Source organism: Augochlora pura, chromosome 5 (assembly GCF_028453695.1).
Source record: "Augochlora pura isolate Apur16 chromosome 5, APUR_v2.2.1, whole genome shotgun sequence".
NCBI lineage: Eukaryota > Metazoa > Arthropoda > Insecta > Hymenoptera > Halictidae > Augochlora > Augochlora pura.
In genome coordinates, this window is record NC_135776.1 from 7821669 (window position 1) to 7844258 (window position 22590).

The following is a 22590-nucleotide window of genomic DNA, read 5'->3' on the forward strand; positions in this document are numbered from 1 at the left end:
CGTTACGGCGCGCCGCGACGATCGAACAAATATGCAAATTAATTTGCAGCGACATTACAGGCCGCAATCAAACGAGAGCGTGACGCGCCGATATCAACGTAACGGTAATCCGAACGACCAGGAACGATTAACCCTTTCACTCCGACAAGCGTATATACATGTACGCCCTCGAAGAATGACCATTCATATACGAAGAGTTTATACTTTTATTTCGTACTTTACATCAGATACTTTTGTTCATCAACAAACAGCTGACTATAATATTTAAAAAAATAAATTATGATTATATAAACTTTTTTTTTTTTAAATAGTATTTTATGTCGCATCAACTACACTTGCGGTTATTAGCGATGACTTTTAGTTGGGGATATTAGAGTTTACTGTATAGGCTTGAATTTTTTAATTTTTAATTATATAAACTTTTATATTTTAGAAGGTAAAGCGATATTACTAAATATATTAGGTCTACCGGAATATTCTGTCTGTGAAGTGAAGGAATATTATCAATTTTTCGTAGATTTAACAATATTTTTTTTTTTCTTAGTGGTTTTATGTGGCATCAGCTGCAAGGCTATTAGCGACCTTCTATTTAAATAGGCCTTATATTTTGTTTATTAAGCCTGTATCTCTCAGAAATTTTAATAGGTCCTTGATTTTGTTGCTGCTTATGTTATCCTTATTATTACCACTATTTATTATTGTAGTATTATAGTAATATTATAGTAAAACCAAGCCAAGCGCGGACTGTCTCAGGTAGGCAACGAATTTTTGTTATAACTTCTTAACAAAGCTCTATACGATCTATGTTTACATAACATTTTTTTCTTACTTTGTGCCATAAAATACACTGACAAAGTTTGAACATTAAAATTTGGGACACCCTGTATGTTCGCGTGGGGCGGTACACGCTCCAATTTAACCGGCTACCGGGCACCACCGGAGGAGGCAAACTGTTGCGAGTTCACTGTGACTCCTCCGGATGCGTGTACATTCGCGGAATCCAGATGTCGACGATACGGGGCGATATGTAGATGAATACAAGGAGAGCAATTGGCGGGAGGGGGGCGTTATGAGTTCTGCCGAGTAAACAGAAACGCGTTCCGTGAAAAATATGGACGAGCCGATACACGCGTCGGCGGAAAAGCAGAGCGCGCGCGCGCGCGGGAAAACTTAGGCGGAAACGGAACAGGGCTCTCTCTCTCTATGCATAATCAAAATGTGAAACGGTGCGATCAATCTGGCCAGACAATTTCAAGGAACGATACGTTATCGTGGAACACACCATCGTGACGCGGATGTGTCGGTTTGTAGGAATGATGGGATTCAATGTTGCTTAGAATTTATTGTATTAATAGTTTCGGGAATTAATTGCTTTTTATTTAAATTATTTTTATTTTATTTAATTGAAATGCGTGGAAATTAATATCTTGGATATTATGTCCTGGATATAGGTTATGTAGTTCAATGAGAGTACCTTCACAATTTTATGTATTCATTTATAAATTTTATGTTTATACAGATGTAATTTAGTGCAGAGTGATTTATGATTTTTTAATTTGATTTATTTTAATAATTGAAGAAGTTAAATTTCTTTGTACATTTATACTAATTTGGTTTAAGTTTGAAATTTATAACTAAAATTATAGGAAGAAGTTGAATTTGAAATAAATTTAAAAATTATCACTTCAATTTGTTATTGAAATTATAACTCAAATCTTAAAATTGAAACTTAAGCACAAGGACTTAAAAAGGAGATTAGCAGAAAATAATAAGTATAGTGTTGAAAAATATTTTTACTACATTATCTATATTTCATCAATTTTCCATAATTGAATATAATCGAATAAAATTGAATAAAATCAAATAAAATTGAATATAGCATCGCTGGAACGCATAGCTATTATACAGCGATGCTATATCACAAATATATCATACGTTTCATATTTCATAAACATTTATAATTCAATGATAAGTGTAGTGGTGTACTAGACAACGCTCTTAATAAAATATTTAAAATTATAATTTAGCTAAAGAAATTTTTAATTCACAAACCACATTTGTCTATAGCATTATACCAACTATAATCATAAATACGTCAACATAATCATCCCCCGTTCAGAACCATGAGTCATTCAACACGTCGCACAATGGGTTGAAAAGGCAAAGTCGCCTGAAAATAAAAGAAATTTTAATAGCTACGAAATACATCTATGCTATATCACAAATATCTATATATATCACAAAATATCTTGAATTTTCGCGCAACTTTGTCGTTTCACCCCGCCGCGCGACGCACAGTGCAACTGCGCGGGTTCTGAACGGGGTCGTTCGACGAGGAACCGGGTTCTCGCAGCCGGGTCTTTTCCCAGACAAAAATTAGCGAGGTAACTTCGCACGGGGGTGGGGGTGGGGGGAAGGCCGTGGACAGAATACCGTGGCACGTTTCGGTAATTCTAAAAATCCCGAACAAATATCGCCGGTGAAAGGAGAGAATGGCAGGGGTCCGCTTCGCACGTGAGAGAGGTGCGCGACGACGGGCTGGCTGCGCAAGAAAAGAGCACGAGCTTTTCACTTAAAAAGTTTCCCTTAAGCAGGGTCTGGGGGGGAGGGGGGGGGGGGGGGGGGGGGGGGGGGGGGGGCGAAGGGACGGGCGAGCGGAGGAACGGTGGGCGTCAGAATTAGATTTTACATGAGACACCGTTTTCCTGAGGGAGGGAACCAGACTTCCGGCGGAGTGAAATAGTGTTACCGATGGCGAACGGAACCGGGGGGGCCCCCCACATTTCTGAGGGATTCACGGCGTACAAACGGCGTCGCGGACACGCACGCGCGGGACGCCGGTTTTTCATTCGGCGAGGATCGAGGAAGTGGTGGTGCGCGAAACGGAGAGTGGCTGGCACTGGTGTTAACCCTTTGCGGTCGTGTGACTACTCTCAGCCATCGAAACTTTCTTTTATTTTTACGTAAGATTAAAATGTATTATCGTGTTACGGTATATCTGAATCAAGGGTCGGCAACCCTTTTATCCCTGCGGATCAATATTTGACAAAATTTTAATATTAAAGAAACGTTTGGGTCAGAGATATTTTCGTATTAAAATATATATACCAATTAATGTTTTTAGTAAGATATTTAGATGGAAATTTTGTATTTGCTTTAAATAAAATAATGGCAATTTTTTTTGGGGGGGGGGGGCAATAGTAATAATAATAATAATAATAATAATAATAATAATAATAATGGAGAACGCGTATGATTACAGTTGATATAACACTGTAGACAGATGTATTCTGTGAATGAAAAATTTCCTTATGCAAATTATATTTTTAAATATCTTATTAAAAATGTTGTCTAGTATACCACTACACTTATTATTAAGCTAGAAATGTTTATGAAATATAAATCTTATTTGCATTAATAAGGAGATGTAAGTTCCACAATTTTTTCTTTGTTCAATCATTAAACAAATAACTTTATTATTTTATATTCAGTCTCCTCAATTTTATTATAAATACATAACATCTGCAAGCTACTTGTCATAATGATTTTGAAACAAATCTACTTGGTTAAGAATGATTCGTATTAAATAACCCATATCCTGTTATCAAATACGACAATAATGTCGTAAAAGATAAACAATAAATTCTGTAAATATCACGCTTCGCGTATCGATTTTAAATAATTATATTCCCAAAATTAATCAGACGTTCCCTACATGAAATATAAAATCATAAACGTCACTATTTTAGCAATAAATATTATTCGTCACTGGCTTAGCAATAATTCATAATAAATAAATCGTATCGCTTTATAAACTACGACAAAGTGGTCTTCGAAGAGAAGCAACAAATTCTATAAAAATCACCCCACCTGTTACAATTTGAAACAATTCGCAAAATTAATAGGTTAATTACGCGAAACACGAAAAGCGTGACAGAAGAGCGACGCAGCCGGCGAACGTGTTAATTGCCGGCCGATCAGGTGTCCGATTCCGTGTGCCGTTTTAAGGTGAGCGCGCCCGAAGGTGGCGTAATTTTTTCCACGGTCCATTGCATCCCGAAATTGATCGTTGGGTGCCGGACAAATTGCGCGTGGCCTCGCAGGAGAGGAGAGAGAGACGCGGCCGATACCACCCAGCAGCCGGTAACAACCTTTCCCGAAACTCCACCAATTTCACGGTGTATGACAACCGGTCCCTTCCCCCCCGTAACTTTTATGGAACAGTTACGCGACGCTTTTCAGGAAAGTCGTAAAGCTGCAAAGGTAATGCGTTTTCTGCCAGGTAGCCGAGGGGGTCCCTCTGTCCGACGCCGTTGCGGGGCGTGGCGTGTGCCGGCATCGGCGTCGGCTGAATGATATTCTTGCTTTTTATTCGCGAGACGTATAAACGTCGGGGATATACAGTTAGTCCCATAAGTAATCGTACCCTCGTTGCTTATAAGAGAAATCTGTTGAAATCAAGGGATGCGTGTACAATTTTGCAATAAATTTTTTTAAATAATTTTCGTGTTTCGCGTAATTAACCTATTAATTTTGCGAATTGTTTCAAATTGTAACAGGTGGGATGATTTTTATAGAATTTGTTGCTTCTCTTCGAAGACCACTTTGTTGTAGCTTATAAAGCGATACGATTTATTTATTATGAATTATTGCTAAGCCAGTGACGAATAATATTTATTGCTAAAATAGTGACGTTTATGATTTTATATTTCATGTAGGGAACGTCTAATTAATTTTGGGAATATAGTTATTTAAAATCGATACGCGTAATGTGATATTTATAGAATTTATTGCTTATCTTTTATTATCTTATTTAATATTTTTTGATGTGAAGGAAGAGAAGAAGTTCGGAGAAAGTCTAATACAGAACTAGAATTAAAAAATGTACAACCAACTGTAAAGCACGGCGGAGGCTCCGTGATGGTGTGGGGCTGTATGGTGGCATCCAGAGTGGGCAAACTTGTCTTTATCGATGGAATTTTGGATAAGATAAAGTATAAAAATATACTCGAAGAAAATCTGCACTCGAGTGCGATTAAGCTTGGTCTGGAAGATGACTACTATTTTTAACGCGACAACGACCCGAAGCATACTGCTCGGATTGTTCGTGAGTGGATACTTTACCACGTTCCCCATTTTTTACATACACCTCCTCAGAGTCCAGATACAAATCCTATAGAAAATTTATGGGCGGAAATAGATGAAAGACTACACGAGCATGAAATTTTCAATAAACAAATGCTAAAAACAAAATTTTGATAATTTGGAATAGCATTGAAGCAAATATCGCATTAAAACAGGTAGAAAGTATGCCACATCGATTAAACGATATAATAAGGCATAAAGGTGGACCACTAAATACTAACAAAATTAATATAAAGTAAAAAGCTACTCTAATATGCGATTATTGACAAAATCTACTCTGGTACGAATACTTTTGTTATTACGTACTACGAGAAGTAAAATCAATATATTTTTGTTATTAGTTAATCAATTTTGTTGCAATTTGCTATAAATAAACTTTATGCATGTGTTCATTCATAATAAAAAGTTTATTGCTAAATCTTACATGCGTCCCTTGATTTCGTCAAATTTTTCTTATAAGCAACGAGGGTACGAATACTTATGGGGCCGACTGTACGGGGCGGCGGCATTACGATGGTGTATCAGGTGATATCGTTCCGCAGCCACGTTAAATTATTTCTCATCGCGAGATTTATGCCGCGTTGCACGCGTCCGCGCTGCAGCGCGCGAATATTCCCCTTCGTCTGCGTCGCGCGCCGAGCTAAGTCGCCGCGCCGCGAAAGAACTTCCCGTTGAAATTGCAACGAGAAGAATGCGCGAGCATTCTGCATGCACCGTGTACCTGTTAAAGCTCGACGGTGAAACGAACAAAGTCTCGACCGCTTTCGAAGCTCGAGCGACGCACTAAACCGTCGATTGTCCTCTCTGTTTGCAGACAGCGCGATAAGAGACCACTTTGTCGTAGTTTATAAGATGATACGATTTGTTTATTACGTATCAAAGTTAATACGTTGTCAATGTAATGTATTTTATAACAGGATATGAGTTATTAATATGAGTTATTAGACGATGTTATGCATTTATAATAAATATTTGAAGATCGTCTATAAAATAGTGACGATTATGATTTAATATTTCATGTAGAGAACATCGAATTAATTTTGTCAATACATAAATTATATAAAATTGGTACACGTAGCATGATATTTGTGGAATTTATTGCTTTTCTTGTACGATATTTTTGTCGTATTTTATAACATGATGTGGGTTATTTAATGCGAATCAATGTTAATTAAGCGTCAACGTGGTGTAAAAATGTGACGCGACAAGTAAACGATGTCATACATTTATAATTACTATTTGAACACTGTGTATAAGATAGCAAAAACATTTGAATAATTTTAAAGTATTTTGACATTATTTATTTATCAGTGTGTGCACCGATTGGCTAACAATTAACACGTTCGCTGGCAGCGTCACTCTTCTGTCACAATTTCGTGTTTCGCGTAATTAACGTATGAATTTTGCGAATTGTTTAAAATTGTAACACGTGGCGTGTTGTTTATAGAATTTGTTGCTTCTCTTCGAAGACCATTTTGTAATTTGACAATTAGTAAATTTTGAAACTGACAATTTACGAGGTGATACAAATTTATTTATTATGAATTATTATTCAACAGGCGTCAATGTGCCGTAAATATGTGACGCGACGAGTAGACGATGTTATGCATTTATAATAAATATCTGAAGACCGTGTATAAAATAGTGACGATTATGATTTTATATTTCATGTACAGAACGTCGAATCAATTTTGTGAGTATAATTATTTAAAGTTGTTACACGTAGCATGATATTTATAGAATTTATTGCTTCCCTTTTACGAAGTTTTCTATAATTAACAGAAAAAGTGTTTCGCTCGTTTTAGATTATTTTAACTTATTTTATTCGTCAATAATAAATTAAATAAATACCATATTTCCAACACAGTGTCCCTGTAAATAAAATACTATTTGAAATATCATCTTAAAAATTGATTAGAGCAATTAAAATATTTTATTTTCCCAAATATATTCTTTTCAACGAACAAAATATATAATTTCCAAAAATGCATTTAAAATCGCCAATAAAATATCTATCCCAGCATGAACTAACGCATTTATTTTTCAAAGTACATTCTTTTCAACGAACAAAATATATAATTTCTTAAAATAGATTTAAAATCGAAAATAAAATATCTATTCCAAAATAAACCAACGCATTTATTTTTCAAGTTACATTCTTTTCACCGAACAAAATATATAATTTCTTAAAGCGGATTTAAAATCGCCAATAAACTATCTATCCCAATATAAACCGACTTATTTCCGTTGTAAACAATCGGTGCAAGATCGCAGCTCCCATCGACGCAAATAAACGAAGCTTCCTCCACGCAGCTGTTCGGCGAACAGCGAAACCGTAGAAGAAAGAAACTCGGATAAAGATCTTTCGCCTCTCCGGCGAGCCCGCATATTATTACGGCCAAAAACTGCATGGTTTTCCGATAAGCGTCGCGGAAACAGCCGCCTCGAAGGTTCATTCATGGTTTTCCCGTGGCGGCCTTGACCCGCGGCGAGAGATCTTCGCGCTCGATATATGGGTCAGAAAGAACCTGTGGGGCAACGTGGTTACGCGGCGCGGAAATAACGCTTGATCTCGACAAGCTTTACCGTCCCCGGTCTTGATAACGGTTGATAAGCCGCGCAGGCCGGCATTTATTAAATTACCGGATCCTTTACGACGCCGGTCTTCGGACCGGTGTTTCTATCGGCGTCGCACGGTCGTTTCGCGTGCTCAGATAGCAGCGTCGAATTTACGGAGGTACGTGTGCCCGTGGGATCAGAAGGCGGTATTTACTATACGTCTTACGCGTCTACACCGCGATGCTTCGGAAAAATGGTACTTTTCGAGTTTTCAGAGTTATGGGGGTTGGGACAGGCGCAGTTATGTTCCATGGCGTTTTTGTCGTCTTGATTCATCTTGGCGTTTTGACACTTTTTTAAGGAGTTTGACTCGGGGTTTTTAGTAGTTTATAGGAATTTAATCATTTTTAGTCGTTTATTATGTTACTGTTATTTTAAGCTTTTATTGTTGTTCTTCTTAAGCTATTAACTGTCAATTAACTAATTAATTAATTTTCATTGCTTAGACTATTAAATGTCCCTATTTATGGATTTTGGAATTTTAAATAATTAAATGTCCATTGTCATTTAATTGTCATTGTTTAAATTATTAAATGTCCCCATTCGTGGATTTTGAATTTTTACATACTTCACTCGGCGCGAAGAATATATCAGTTGCATTTGACAATTTAATAACATTTTATTTAATTTCGTTATCAATTTAATAACGTTTTATTTAAATTCGAATATCATTTGTAAATTGAACATAAGACAATTATATCTGAAACATCATATTTCTGGTTTGATTTCTATATTATAATTAAACACCGTACATAAATATCTAATTTAGAATATATAAAATAATTGACACAATAAAAAGAAGTATTTTCTTATCATTTTTCATGAAATAATTTTATATTAATAGACAAGATTAAAAAAATAAATAAGTGAAAAATCGACGGTCTTGTAACATTTCTATTCTAACTAATAGCAAAATATAAAAGAAAGTATTTCCTCTAAAAAATCATTGTACACTATACCAATCCCTCCAACATCTGCAAAAGAAAGAATTCAACTAACCTAGATCAATTGAAAAAAAGCTTACACTATTTAAAAAGCGTTTACCAAATTTCGCTGGCCGCATTTCATTTACTGCGTTCGCCGCATTTAAAACTTCGCCACCTTATCAGGAGAACTATCTTCGGTATTTCAAACTCATCTTGCCCACCAACGCCATGGACCAGATCCAAAAAGTTCCGCGGGGTAACATCCGTTTCTCTTTCCAATTAAGCAGCCAAAACTTTGGTTCCGCACAAAGGCGTGGAGAAAAAGAAAAGAAGAAAAAAAAGGAAAAAAGAAGATCGAGTCGCGCAAATAATTCAGAACGGTTTTCATTTCGTGTCCGAGTAAGAGAACAGCCAATGGACGACGCCGCCACTGCCGCCGCCGCGGCATTTCCATCGGAAAAGAAGAACTGGGACGGCGAACCGCCAGGTGTGTCGACGTGCCAGATAAATTACACCATCGTCTTTTTAATTAGTTCACTCCGCGGAAATGATTAATGAAGAAAACCACTGCTTCGGGCCCTTGTTTTGTCGACAGTTGGGATATTAGTTTTCGAGTATTCATTCGGGCCGTGTAAATGCATTCGAGCGGCTCCTGAATTTTTTAGAACGAGGGTACGAATACTTATGGGACTGACTGTATATCTCGCCGATCGAATCGGTTGATTCGAGCCATTCGCTGTACTTTTTGATTAATTAACCCTTTGCAGCGCGGCGGCCTTTTTTAAATAAAAAAGGTTTTAAATAATATACGGGGCGATTTTGGAGATGATCGCTTTGTTTAAATGGAATTTGACAGATGCGAGACAAAATGAATGTTCAAGAAATTAATCAATGTTTAGTTGACAATATTAAAATTTCAATCTATAAAATCAAGGTTGATTCGATTTTTTTAAATTCCGAGGAATATTTTTTATTTTGTAATACTTAAGTGTTAATATGAATTGCTACTACTTCAACTAAAACAGTTTTCGGCGAAAATATATCACGTTTATTATATTATTTTATTTTTACATCAAGCTTATTCGAATGACATTTGATAAATGACACAATTATTCAATGACTAGAAATTATAATAATTAGCTTCTGTTCGAAACTGTTTTCTAATAGATTGTTAGAAGTACTCGAAAAATTATATTAAACAAGAATTTAAGTTTTATAGCATTTATCGAGACCTAAATGGTTTATGTTAAAACATAACAATAATCTATAATAAAAATAACAAATTCTAGTTACACAGACTTTTGGCGTTACTTATTTAAATTTTCGACGAAACTTGATTCAACAATTCTTCGAAATTGCATCGTTGATATTTGAATAACTGTAAATTCTAAAATCGTAAACTAAAATTGTAAACTAAAAAATTAGTATTACCTGTTATTAAATTCAGCAAGCGTTTCCGCTCGGCGAGCACCTTTACAATCCGCGGCCGCGTAAAACTTCGGGGGGATCGTTTTGAATTCTTCAATGCGGCGTTTCTATGCTCGGTAAGGGAGAGACTTGTTTCCAAAGGACACGGGAGTTCTCCTTGTAAACTTTGTAACCTCAACATTCCCAAGCCTTAAGTAGCGATACACTGGCTAGCTTCTTACACCCGCAACCCACATGCCGACTCTCAAAAGCGGAGTTTCTCCAGTTTTCAGACACCGAACACAGTCTCGCGGAGTTTAGAGTTTACGACGGAAGCGCACGGAGGGGGATCCACCGTCCCTGATTCATCGCCGCGTGTTGTCAATTATGTAGATTAAACCACCAAGAAAAATAATAGCGGCGCCGACGTAAAGCGGATTATTTATACTCGTCAGTTAAATAAGAGAAGATTATTTGTGCTTGTTATTTAAATGAGAAAAGATTATTTATTTTTAGGATATAAATGAAAGAAGATTATTTATTTTTAGGATATAAATGAAAGAAGATTATTTATTTTTAGGATATAAATGAAAGAAGATTATTTATGCTTGTTAGTTAAGTGAAAGAAGATTACTAATGCTTGTGATCTAAATGAATGAAAATTATTTACACTCAAGATTGAAATAAAAAACAATACTAAAAAAGTTGACAAACTTTACATATCGTCAACATTTCAAGAAATTTAATATAATAATATATTACTATAATAATATAATATATAATAATATACTATAACATATATTATAATAAATATATACAGTAAAGCATAAAACATTGTTTATATAATTTTCTTCTTTTATACAACGAATAACAAAAATAAAGAATGCAAAATTAAGAAAGAAAGCCGAAAAATAAAATAAAAGAGTTAAAAAAGAAAGAACAAGAATCAATTATGTTCTGTAATATACAAACGACGAATTTTCGTTATTTAGTTATATGTGATTGTTTGCAAGATGACGAATTTACGTCATGTTAACGCCACGCTGAAAATAGCAAAATCAAGCTAATAATTAGTTTGAAAATCAAAGTAAATAGATGAATTCACGAAGAGCGTTCCCCGGGTAGGACACCCCTCGAACAGTGAAGGGTCCTGGTAGGGCCTGGGAGTACGGTATATCGCGAAGGATCAAGGGTCCACCTGGGTATTGAAACGTCGCTTCGTAACAATGGACGATATAGGATCCGACCGTAACAATCCCGGCGCCCTTAGATTCTCTTTTATAGTCCCTTTTCTCTTGGCGCCTTTATTCCCGGAGCAAAATTTTTCCTATCTATAACCGCGCGCGTCAGGCGTCGCCCGCTTCAAAGGCGGCGCGCTTCTGTTAAGAAGTGACGATCTCGCGAGGAGGCGAGAGAGACCCGGCTTCGATTCGATCAGCTTTATGCTAGCCTTCGGGGGTGGGGGTGCTCGTCTACTTGAGACACGGTTAGCAGCGATTATCTCGAGAGTGAGAGAGTGAGAGAGTGAGAGAGAGAGAGAGAGAGAGCCCCCGGTGTCGATCCCCGTAGACAAATCTTCTTTCGAATCGTTCGAGGAACTGCGCCCTGAACGGATAAACTTGATTACAAGACGGCTCGAATGCTATTGGCTGGGCTTAAACCAGTGTTTTTCACGAGTATAATCGTCGCGAGGAAATTGATGTATTTCGCGAGTATATTGAAGAAAATCAGAGAAATTGTTGAGTATGATAAATAAATGTTGACGATAAAATTAATAAATTAGAGAATCACGTTATTACAAATCAAATCATTATTACACAACTGTAATTGAAATTCATTCTAATTGATGTATAATAGAATTGAAAGGCAATGTAGTAAAAATTGAATATAATTTAAATATATTACAATGTAATTGTAAAATAATATAATGGACATGCAATAATGTAATTGAATTGTGCCATAAATGAATTATAACTTAATTAAATTATAACGTAATTGGGGTATAAAAGAATTGAGTTATAATGTAACTGTTTTATAAGATAATTAAATTGCAACGTAATTGAAGTATAACATAATCGAATTATAATATAACTAAATTACAATATAATTAAATTATAACGTAATTAAAGTGTAAAAGAATTAAATTATAATGTGATTGAATTATAATATAATTAAATTTATAACGTAATGGAAGCCTAACATAATTGAACTATAACCTAACTAAATTATAATATACTTAAGCTACTTTGCAGTTGGAATTCCTCGAGTAATTCGAATGTAATTCTGCAGCACGGTGAATTGTAATGAAAGAACTTTAAAATATTATTATATTGTTTTCGAAATCAATCGCAGTATAAATTATCGAAATTGCAGCTCTCTTTTCCATAAAATCCAGCACAAAATTTGAAAAGAAAAATAGGTGAAAATCGGTGCAAATTCAAGGTTATGTCAAAGTTAAGTCAATTATAATTCTCTTTTTCATAAAATCCAGTACAAAATTTAGAAAGAGAAAATAAGTGAATATTGATGAAAATTCAAGGTTGTGTCAACGTTATGCCAATTACAGTTCTCTTTTTCATTGAATCCAGCACAAAATTTGGAAAGAGAAAATTGGTGAAAATCGATGAAAATTCAAGGTTATGTCAAAGTTATGTCAATTATAATTCTCTTTTTCATAAAATCCAGTACAAAATTTGGAAAGAGAAAATTGGTGAAAATTCAAGGTTATGTCAAAGTTACGCCAATTACAGTCCTCTTTTTCATTAAATCCAGCACAAAATTTGGAAAGAGAAAATAAGTGAAAATCGGTGAAAATCGATGAGAATTCAAGGAGGCGAAGCTAGAATTTGACGCAAGGCGGCCGAAACACAGTAAACAGATGCAGGTATCGTGTGCTATGGAAAAGTTTCGGTAGAAGTGTCAGACCATTAGTTGATCGGTAAATCACTCTAACTAGTTTAGCCGTGTACAGGGACTTTACTTCCATTTAATTTACTGATCTTCCCGTAATTACACTTCGGATGGTTCATAAATAACAGTAATTAAGTAGCTACTGGGTGAGTACAGATTAAAAATTAATGGCTCGGCTAACATAGTCGGGAAACCATTTAATTATGTACCCGCTAGGCAGCTTCAATGAATACATGTTGCATATTCTAATTCATACTTTAACGCGCGTGTTGCGTGAAAATTCGGCGCGATCATTGTTTGGAAATTGAAGGGTTAATTCGCAAGAAACATAATTTGCTAAATCAGAGATTTTATGATTCAGCACTGAAATTATGGAACATTTAAACTAACTGATTAATCAAATAGTAAATTTAATTTTTATTAGAAGTCTATTTGTAAATTTAATTTTTATTAGAGGTCTCTATGTAAATTTAATTTTTATTAGTGGTCTCTATGTAAATTTAATTTTTATTAGAAGACTATATGTAATTTTCACATTTTTAAATAATTGTGTAAATATCATTTTACGCCCAATGAAATTATATATGAAATAACTTACACATTTTATATTTTGATATAATTCTATATTAATTTGTATAGAGGTTTCATTTTTATTACAAATTTCCATACGAAATTGGTTTTTTATTACTAATTTTATATTTCCCTTTTTCTCAATAGAATTAAATATAAAATGATCTTTTTTATAAATCTTCTACAAATTTGATATTCCCCTTCATTTATAAATTGCTTATTTCTGCATAATCCTATATAAATTACTTAACAACTTCAATTTTTCTTAGAAAATATATAAATTTCATCCTTTATTACAAACATATTTCATATTAATCATATTAAAAATGTATACTAATTAATATAAAACTTTATATTAATTTCGGTTCTTTTATGTATAAATTTAATTTTTATCATAATTAAAATCCTTGGAAAACTATAATAGAAGTCCAATGTAAATTAAAATAAGAGTCAGGAGTAAAGGTGACAATAGATAGAAAATACAATAGAAACCACAATTATAATCTCGAGGCAAAGTATTTGAGTCATAGAAACTTCCTTTTCTTTTTATTATTTATACCGAATGTGTCGCGCGAACGTGTTATTAAATCGCGTTTAGTATTTCGTATTATTCCCATGTTTCCCCGTGGTAGGTTCGGTCGAAGGGCTTGATTAAATTCTATGTGGAAAATGAGCCTACCGAAACAAAGCCACGTCGGCATATAACCATTACTCACAATTACATCCAGTTTTTCAATTAAGTCCTAAGCCAGGCCTCGGCTTTAGCTCATAAATATGTATACGCTAAAGCAAGGTTTATATTTCAGACACCGGCCATGGGTCGGGACTTAATTGCAAAACCTACTCTTGTTCGTCTACCGAAGGATATTTTAGTCGTCTTCAGTTACTAACTTGGCTCAACACCTTTCCTGGGTAACGCCTCGTTTAGGGTACTTTTAGCTGCTGCACTTTCGGCACTCGTTTTCGAAATATTTCAATGAATTTACCGAGCGACGCGACTGTAAGTCATTTTGTTGCTGTTATTTTTCACTTACGTTCACCGTAATCGAAGTATTCGGTCACTAAATATTTAATATTTATTTTATATATGCATAATATGACATAATTTATATATATAATATGGTATGTACAATATAATTTGCTATATATATGTAACTTAATATATATAATTTTATATTTATATGTATATATAATATAATATGATTTTAACGAGAAAGAAACTATAATTTGCTATCTTTGTTCTTTTTTTTTGCTTTCTTTAATAATAAAAATACTCGGTTTCTAAATATTTTAATTAATTTATTGAGAAAGTAATTCTAGATTATTATGTCACTGATGTCTTTAATAATCAAAATATTAATTTCTTAAATATTTCAATGAATATATTAAGCAAGCAGATCCAATTGTTTAAGTCGTTATTTTTCACTGATACTTTTAATCCTTCGCACTGGAAATTACTTTAATAATTTTATATCATATATTTATCATCATTTTGTATATATAATATCAACAACACTTGTATATTTAATAATTTATTAAATATGGCTTTTAATAGTATAGAAATTCTTTTAAATTATATGGCGAAAAAAGTTTTGCAAAAGTTAATGATCAAAGGATTAATAATCAAAATGCTCATGTTTCAAATATTTCAAGGAATTTCTTCAGAATTTATTCAGAACGCAATTTATTTAATTTATTATGTTATAAATATTATAAAATAATTCCATTTATTATGTAATTTATCATATTTAATTTATCACATCGTTGTTATATTTTCGACTGCTACTAGTTAGACCTTAAGTGACAGTTTTCAGTTAACAGTCTAATAATTACAGTGAAAATATGCGCGCCGGTATTTTTCGTTAAATAAAATTCTTTAAAGAGAGAGAGAGAATATTTGATAAAGAGCTACAGTTTTAACTTTCGCGATATCAAGGGTTTAACTATTTTCATGGCGAATGTTGCAGTAAAAATTAGACATAATCCTGGCCAGGGTAGATTCACTGAAATTTCTCTCTTGAATTTATGCGTCATTCCAAATAAATGTTGTTAGTACTGTTTTTAACACTTCAATGTTGCTATTATTAAAACAATGCCTAACTTAACTCTGTAAATAGTTGAATTGCAATTTTTCTGTTGCATTTTTAAACGTTGAAAATGCTGTGGAAATTAATTTATTTCTTATTTATTGTTACTTTTAAAGCGAGAGTCAAATAAATATTAAAGATTCGATATAAAATAACAATTAAGAATCACATAATTACGATCATAAAATGCTACTAACGATTTTTGTATTTAATGTATTTTATGTAAACTATTCTATAAAATGTTGTTTTAATAGAATTATATATAAACTATTTTTACAGAATTTTATAAAAATTAATTTCACATGTATTTTTGAAATTGCTAACTTTTATTAATTTTTATAGTAAAAATTAAATGCATTCAAGATCCAATATCAACAATTTTGTCTGCTTTATCAATCATTGAAAATCAAAGCAATGTTAAAACAGCGACGTTTCCAGTAAAAATTCAGCACAGGGATGCAGTGAAACTGCAGTGAAATGCTCGAGTAACAGTGTAATAAAATGATGAAGTAAGAAAAAGAAGGAGTGACATAAGTCTGATCATAAAATATTGAGTACCAATCTTCTGTTGCATTTATGTGCATCGAATATGTGGTACATGGTATTTCTCCTTACATCTCTGCCATTGTTATTCTTGAAACAAGAAACACACTAACCTTAATGCCTCAAACATCCTGTAGCTATCGCACATAAAGATGCAGTATTAATATTTCTGTTCACCAGTTTACGATATTTATCTTTAACTATATAAATTTTACAATATCTGTAGCAACTAAAAGCAGAATAAAATTGCTATGAAACGATGCAAAGTGTAGCATAAGTGCTATAAAATGATGCTGTAAATAAAATAGGCTAACATAAGTATGATTGCAAATAGTTAAATAATTTTGTTTATTATTTTACAATGATTAATTTTCAATGGGTAAAATTAGGATAAAATGTCGAAAGAAATTTAGAAAAATTGTGCTTTTTGGACAGAAATAAAGTAAATTCATTTTTATTGAATCGAAATATCATTTCACAATTATTAATTTTCAATGAAAGACAGTAAAATAAAATTTTTAAAAATTGTCAATTTATGAACAAAAATAAAATGAACTAATATTTAACTAATATTTCGACGACGAAAGAAATTTTAAAAAATTATATTTTCTGAAGGAAAATCAAAGAAATTAATATTTATTGGAACGTATTATTATTTCACAATTAAAGTAATTATCACCAAAATAAAATATACAAAGCAATTTTGAAAAATCATTGCTTACACAAACATATATTAATAATACATTATAATAATTACAAATTAATTTTTATCGAATTAAATTATCATTTAGCAATAGCTAATTTTAGCTGACCAAAATCACAGTGAAATATCGATAGAAATTTTGTAAAATCGTCTTTTCTTATCAAAAGCAACGCGAATGAATTTTTCATGGATCTAAGCAACGTGGTTTTTCATTAAAACGCCGTTTAATAGATCGAAGCGATTTCATACGAGGACGGAGATCGGTACGTAGCTGCGGAACGCTTTTATAACTCTGCAGTTCAGAATTTCATTAGGAAACCTTCGTTGTTCGATCGGGGGAAACAGTGGCTCTAGCCGGGGTCTCCCGTACCAGGGGGTTGAATCACTTTGCGAGCATCGTACGTCGAGAATTCCCGACTATCGATACTCGTAAATAGTGCGCAAGACGTAGTTTCGTCTGTAAACTTGCCCGTCGACAGAGTATAGATCGATTCCTCGAGATAGTTTGTGTTACAGCGTCTGTGCCGTTCCTCGGTTCCCCCTCCCCCCCTCGGCAGCTTTCGATGCAATCTTCAAACATGCAACACTGTTGACGGCGATAAAACATCGGTCGCGAACACGGCAATCGATATCGGGGATTAGAACTGATCGCGTCTACTTTCTCGTCTGATTTCTTTATCGCAACCTTCGCCGACACGACTTTGCGCGTGTACTTGATATTTTATGCGACGCGCGATGGTGTGCGTTCGACCTATTTCATCGGGCGAAAGTACGTTTTTCACTTTTGCTGTCTATTGATGCATTTATTGACTTACTTCGGGTATTTTTATTTAGGAAAAATTATTGTGTGCAAGTGAAAATGTTTATGAAGAAATGAAAATGATTATGGACAAGTGAGAATGCTTATGAACAAGTGAAAATGATTCTGAACAAGTAAAAATAATTTTAAAGAGGTGAAAATAATTCTAAGTAAATTCAAATAATTCGAAACTAATTTTCATAATCCTGTCATAATAAAATATTCATAGTAAAAGTGAAAATAAGTCGAAACAAGAAAAAATTATTCTAAACAACTGAAAGTAACTCCAAGTAAGTTAAAATAAATTCGAAACAAATTTAAATAATTCTGAACATATTCAAACAATTCGACATGAATTCAAATAATTCTGAACATATTAAAATAAGTCGAAACGGATTAAAATAATTCTGAACAAATTTAAGTAATTCGACACAAATTAAAGTAACTCTGAACGAATAAAAATAATTCTGAACAATTTTAAATAATTCAGAACGACTGAAAATGATTCTACAAACAACTAAAAATAATTATGAAATAATGATGGAGATTATTAACCATTAAGAGATTAAATCCATTATTATTGGATGGATTAAATATGTACCTGCTTATATATTTATTTATGTTGTTTCGTATATAGTATGAATGATTTTAACCATTAAATATTAAAGAGCAAACATTTGCATTGATTAAAGTTTTGAATTATTAAAAAATCATGTGAAAGACACAGAAAACAATTGAAAACGACTTAAAAATCGTTAGAAACTACTTGAAATTATTACAAAGTGTTAAAAATCAATAACAAATATTACAAAAATAATACAAAGTACTAAGAATTATTGAAAAATATTTCAAAGTGTACACAATTATTAAAAAGAATAAAAGAGACTAGAAACAATTAAAAACTATCCAAAACAGTGTAATAATTTAATTTCGTAATATTTAAAAAAATCATTCATCGCAAAGCTAATTGTAAAAAGAGTTTTAATAATAAAAAGCATAACTTCATGCTTCTATAAGTTTTTAAATTTTAATCACGCCACGAAGATCCGCAGCGTAACAAACGCGCCGCCCGATATTTGAAAACTCGATTCGCCCCAGATACGCCGGAAGGTTAGGTTTCGCGTCCCTTTCGCTCCTTTCGCTTATTGTTCCCGACATTGTTCGCGCGGTAACAGCGCGAAATTCGGATGTCTAGATAAGCGCGGGGGCGTTATCTATCCGTGGCCGTTTTACCTCGAAGAAGTTAGAGCTTGTCCGGCGCGCTCCACGGGGTTATAAATCGACGCGGATGTAGCATGCCATAAATGGAGGCGAGCAGCACGGGTTTGCGACAGGAGACAATCGTGCTTTTCTTTTCGTATAATTCACGCGACGACGGTCGGCGCTCGGCGCTCGGCGCTCGAGGGGCCGGCGTCGACCCGGAAGGAAATAAGATCGGATAGATTCAAACTAGATCCGCCCTGCCGTGATTCCCGCCGATGACACGTACTTTTTGCTCGGCGGCCGACCGAATTGAATTATAACTCTTCGCCCGGCGTCGATCAGGTTTCACGGGGTTCCATCAAGTTTTTCGATCAAGGGACGCCGTCGGGACGAGGAAGAATAGGCGGCGGCCGGCGACCGCGGCCCCGCCGACTCCGGTTCGCTGTCGTAAATCAACCCGCGAAGCTTTTCTGACGAACCGCGCGCGCGCTCTCTCTTTCGACTGCCGGCAACAACGAGAAACTTAAACAATTGTTTAAGTTGGGCGTCACGGCGTCAAAATGTTGTCCAAACTCGGCCGAGTCAATTTTTATAAATAATAAAAGTGACCGGTTTACAATGACAATTTTTTCTTTATTTTTCTATTGTTGAGAATGAGAAGAAAAACTCTTTAGTATTTTCACTACGAAAATTAAGGAAGTTATGTATTCAAGGCGTTCCGAAAATGTCTAATAATGAAGTGAGAGGTGCTTGAAGTCATTTGAAGCAACTTTTTCCTTTGCAACAATTGTCTCCGAGGTGTCGTTGACGAGTTATTAAGGAAAAACTAGGACCAATGAGAGGCGAGATCTGCTGGCGCTAGGCGGCTGAGAGAACGAGTGGTTGAAGCTCAGCGTCGCTTAGTGGAGCTCGCATCTCATTGGTCAGTGATTTTCGTGAATAACATGTTAACGATGCCTCGAAGAAAATTTTTGTAAATGAAAAAGTTGTTTAAAATCACCTCAGGAACTCATTTCCTAATTTCGAGTCGCTTTTTCAACATACTATAGATCTATAGATCTTTAGATTTCGGTAACTTATAACAGGGTGTCCTTAAATTATCTTACTATCGTAAAATATTCCCAAGATAATTTAAAGTAACTCTTTCCTTAACGCAAATGCAATCCGCGTCTTTGTTTAAGAATCATTAACAAAAACACATTATTCAATGAGGAGTTTCGACTGCTCGTTATTTAGGTTTATTTTGATAAAATACTTTTATCTGAATGAGCTAATGTATTCTGTAAAATATTCGTGTTTCACTGATCTACCGTACAACGTAAATTGTTACTATTTTATGTGACTTATGCATAAGTTAAAGTTTTTATTTGGACAAGCTAATGTGTTTATTTTCGGATGAGTAAAATAAACCAATGCTTAAAATAAAACAGTTCTGTTTTAATAAGCTGATGCATCGAATAAAGTACTCCTATTTTAAGTATCATTTGAATAAAATCAAGTATAATATCAGAAATCATGTATAATATCAGAACTTTAAAACTAATACATACATATACTTTATATATTTATTTATCCGTTTACATAAATAGACTACTGCTATTTTATGCATTTATTTAATTCCATTCAAAGTTCGAGACTTATCCGACACACAGTTCTCGAATTAATAATGTTAAAAAGAAATTCTCTCGCAGCTAACAAGTTAAGTATGTACAGGACAGGAGTTCCCACGTATATTTCAGCGAGGGATCATATACATTTTGATCGAAGCACGATGTCGGATGTGAATTCCCTTCATTTTGATGCCGACATTTTTTCCTCTCTCTCTCTTTCCCACTCTCTCCACTTAGTAAAAGTTATATTAGCAATTCGGAGTGGTTCATTTTTCCTAACTTCCTACAAGTTTTTCTAAAGTGCTCTTCAAAGCTTTTCGTAATCTAGGTTGAGGAATTTGCTTGGTGGGTATACCCTTGCGAAGTATCACGGAGGATTTGGTAATCTACTTTTAAAATTTTAATTACTCGCGCTGAATGCGGGAGCTCTTGAAAAATCGATTTTAGCGGATTAGCAATTATTTGTATAATATAGAGTGACTCAACGATGCGGTCGGGCTTATAATTTATTTTCTTGATTATTTTAATAAATTGAGTATAATAAGGTAATTCTTTGTTTAATTTTTATTATTAATTCCATTTTCTATCTATTTCAAATTTTAATTATTAATAACATCTTCTACCTATTCAATTTTAATAATTAATTCTTTATTTTATTTCTTTATTTTAATTTTACTTTGTTTAGTGTATTATCTTTTTAATAAATTCAACACAATTTAATTCTTGATATATCTTCAACGTTTAATAATGACAATATTTTAATAATAATATTCACCACTATTTTCAATCTATTATGTTATATTAAAACGTTAAAATTATACAGATTTCTATGCAAAATAGAGACTATTTAGATTCATTGTCTCATAGATATTACTGAACATTCTTAATAATTTGAATATACTGTACACAAAAAAATAGTTCCTTTAAATCTCATACTTAATTTGACTTTACTTAAATTAATTCAATGTTAACAAAATTAAATAGAATCAAGCTTGTCAAATGTTTAAAATATTTTTAACTTAATCATCTCATTCTTGTCACAATTCCTCGAAAACCTCAATTTAATAATAACATTACGGTAAAATACCGTAAATATAATCTCAGCCATATAAAATAACAATATTGCCGAATATTTCCAATATCACATATACAATATATATATAAACGTTTAAATTATTTTAATTTATTGATATATGCACGACGCGGCTCGCAACGGTTTAAAATTCAATGTTTATTTCGAAAAGTTCGTTCACCTAAACCGTGCAACTTGCAAATTTTCCCGGCCCGCTCTTGCCGCGTGGTATTTTCGCCGGAGTTAAAACGGTGGTGGGGACGACGACGAAGGTTTCGACGTCCGGTGACTTATGGGGTCGGTTGATAACGCGGTGATTGTAACGTATTTAAACTGTTAGAATAATCAATTGCGGCCGCGGCGCAATTGGCTGATCGAGAACGAAATATGGGATCCTCGATTGGCTCTCTAATTTTCCTGGCCTGTGTATATATATATCTATATGTATATGTATATCTGTGTTTGCGTATGGATTTTCGATAAAATCGGTGGCGAACGATTAGAACCGCTGCAAATAAAATTGTTACTTTATTATATATATTGTTGCTAGTAAATCGATTTCGAACGAAATGTTTACGTCGTCGAAATTGATACGCGGGCTCGTAAAAATTTCATTAACTTTTATATTGCCTCGGCTGCGTTCCACAATTGTTGCAAATTACTGGCAACCGAATTTGATTTTATTCACTTTGTTATATATGTCTGGAGGGTTTTTTATCATTTTTTATTTTATTTTTAAGGTTCACGCAACTTTGCATTGTTTATTCAGTTTCCAAATTCGTCTTGATGAATTATTTGATATATTATTGATTTATTATTTGCTGATTTCATATTTTAGTTATTATTTATTGCTTCATATCTTATTTATTTGTTATTGCTTTAAATCAGGTAGTTAGTGTAACAAATACAGGATCTTTACATGCATACGTGGTGGATATTGCTTATTATTAATTTCGAAATTGTTACATGCGCATATGGTGGATACTACTTATTATT

General features: G+C 33.6%; 1 protein-coding gene across 1 annotated transcript in view; it reads left to right on the forward strand.

Annotated features, from left to right (window-relative positions):
- Timeout (circadian regulator timeout) overlaps nt 1-22590 on the forward strand; it is a 392876-nt gene that overhangs the window by 183181 nt on the left and 187105 nt on the right. The window lies entirely within an intron of this gene.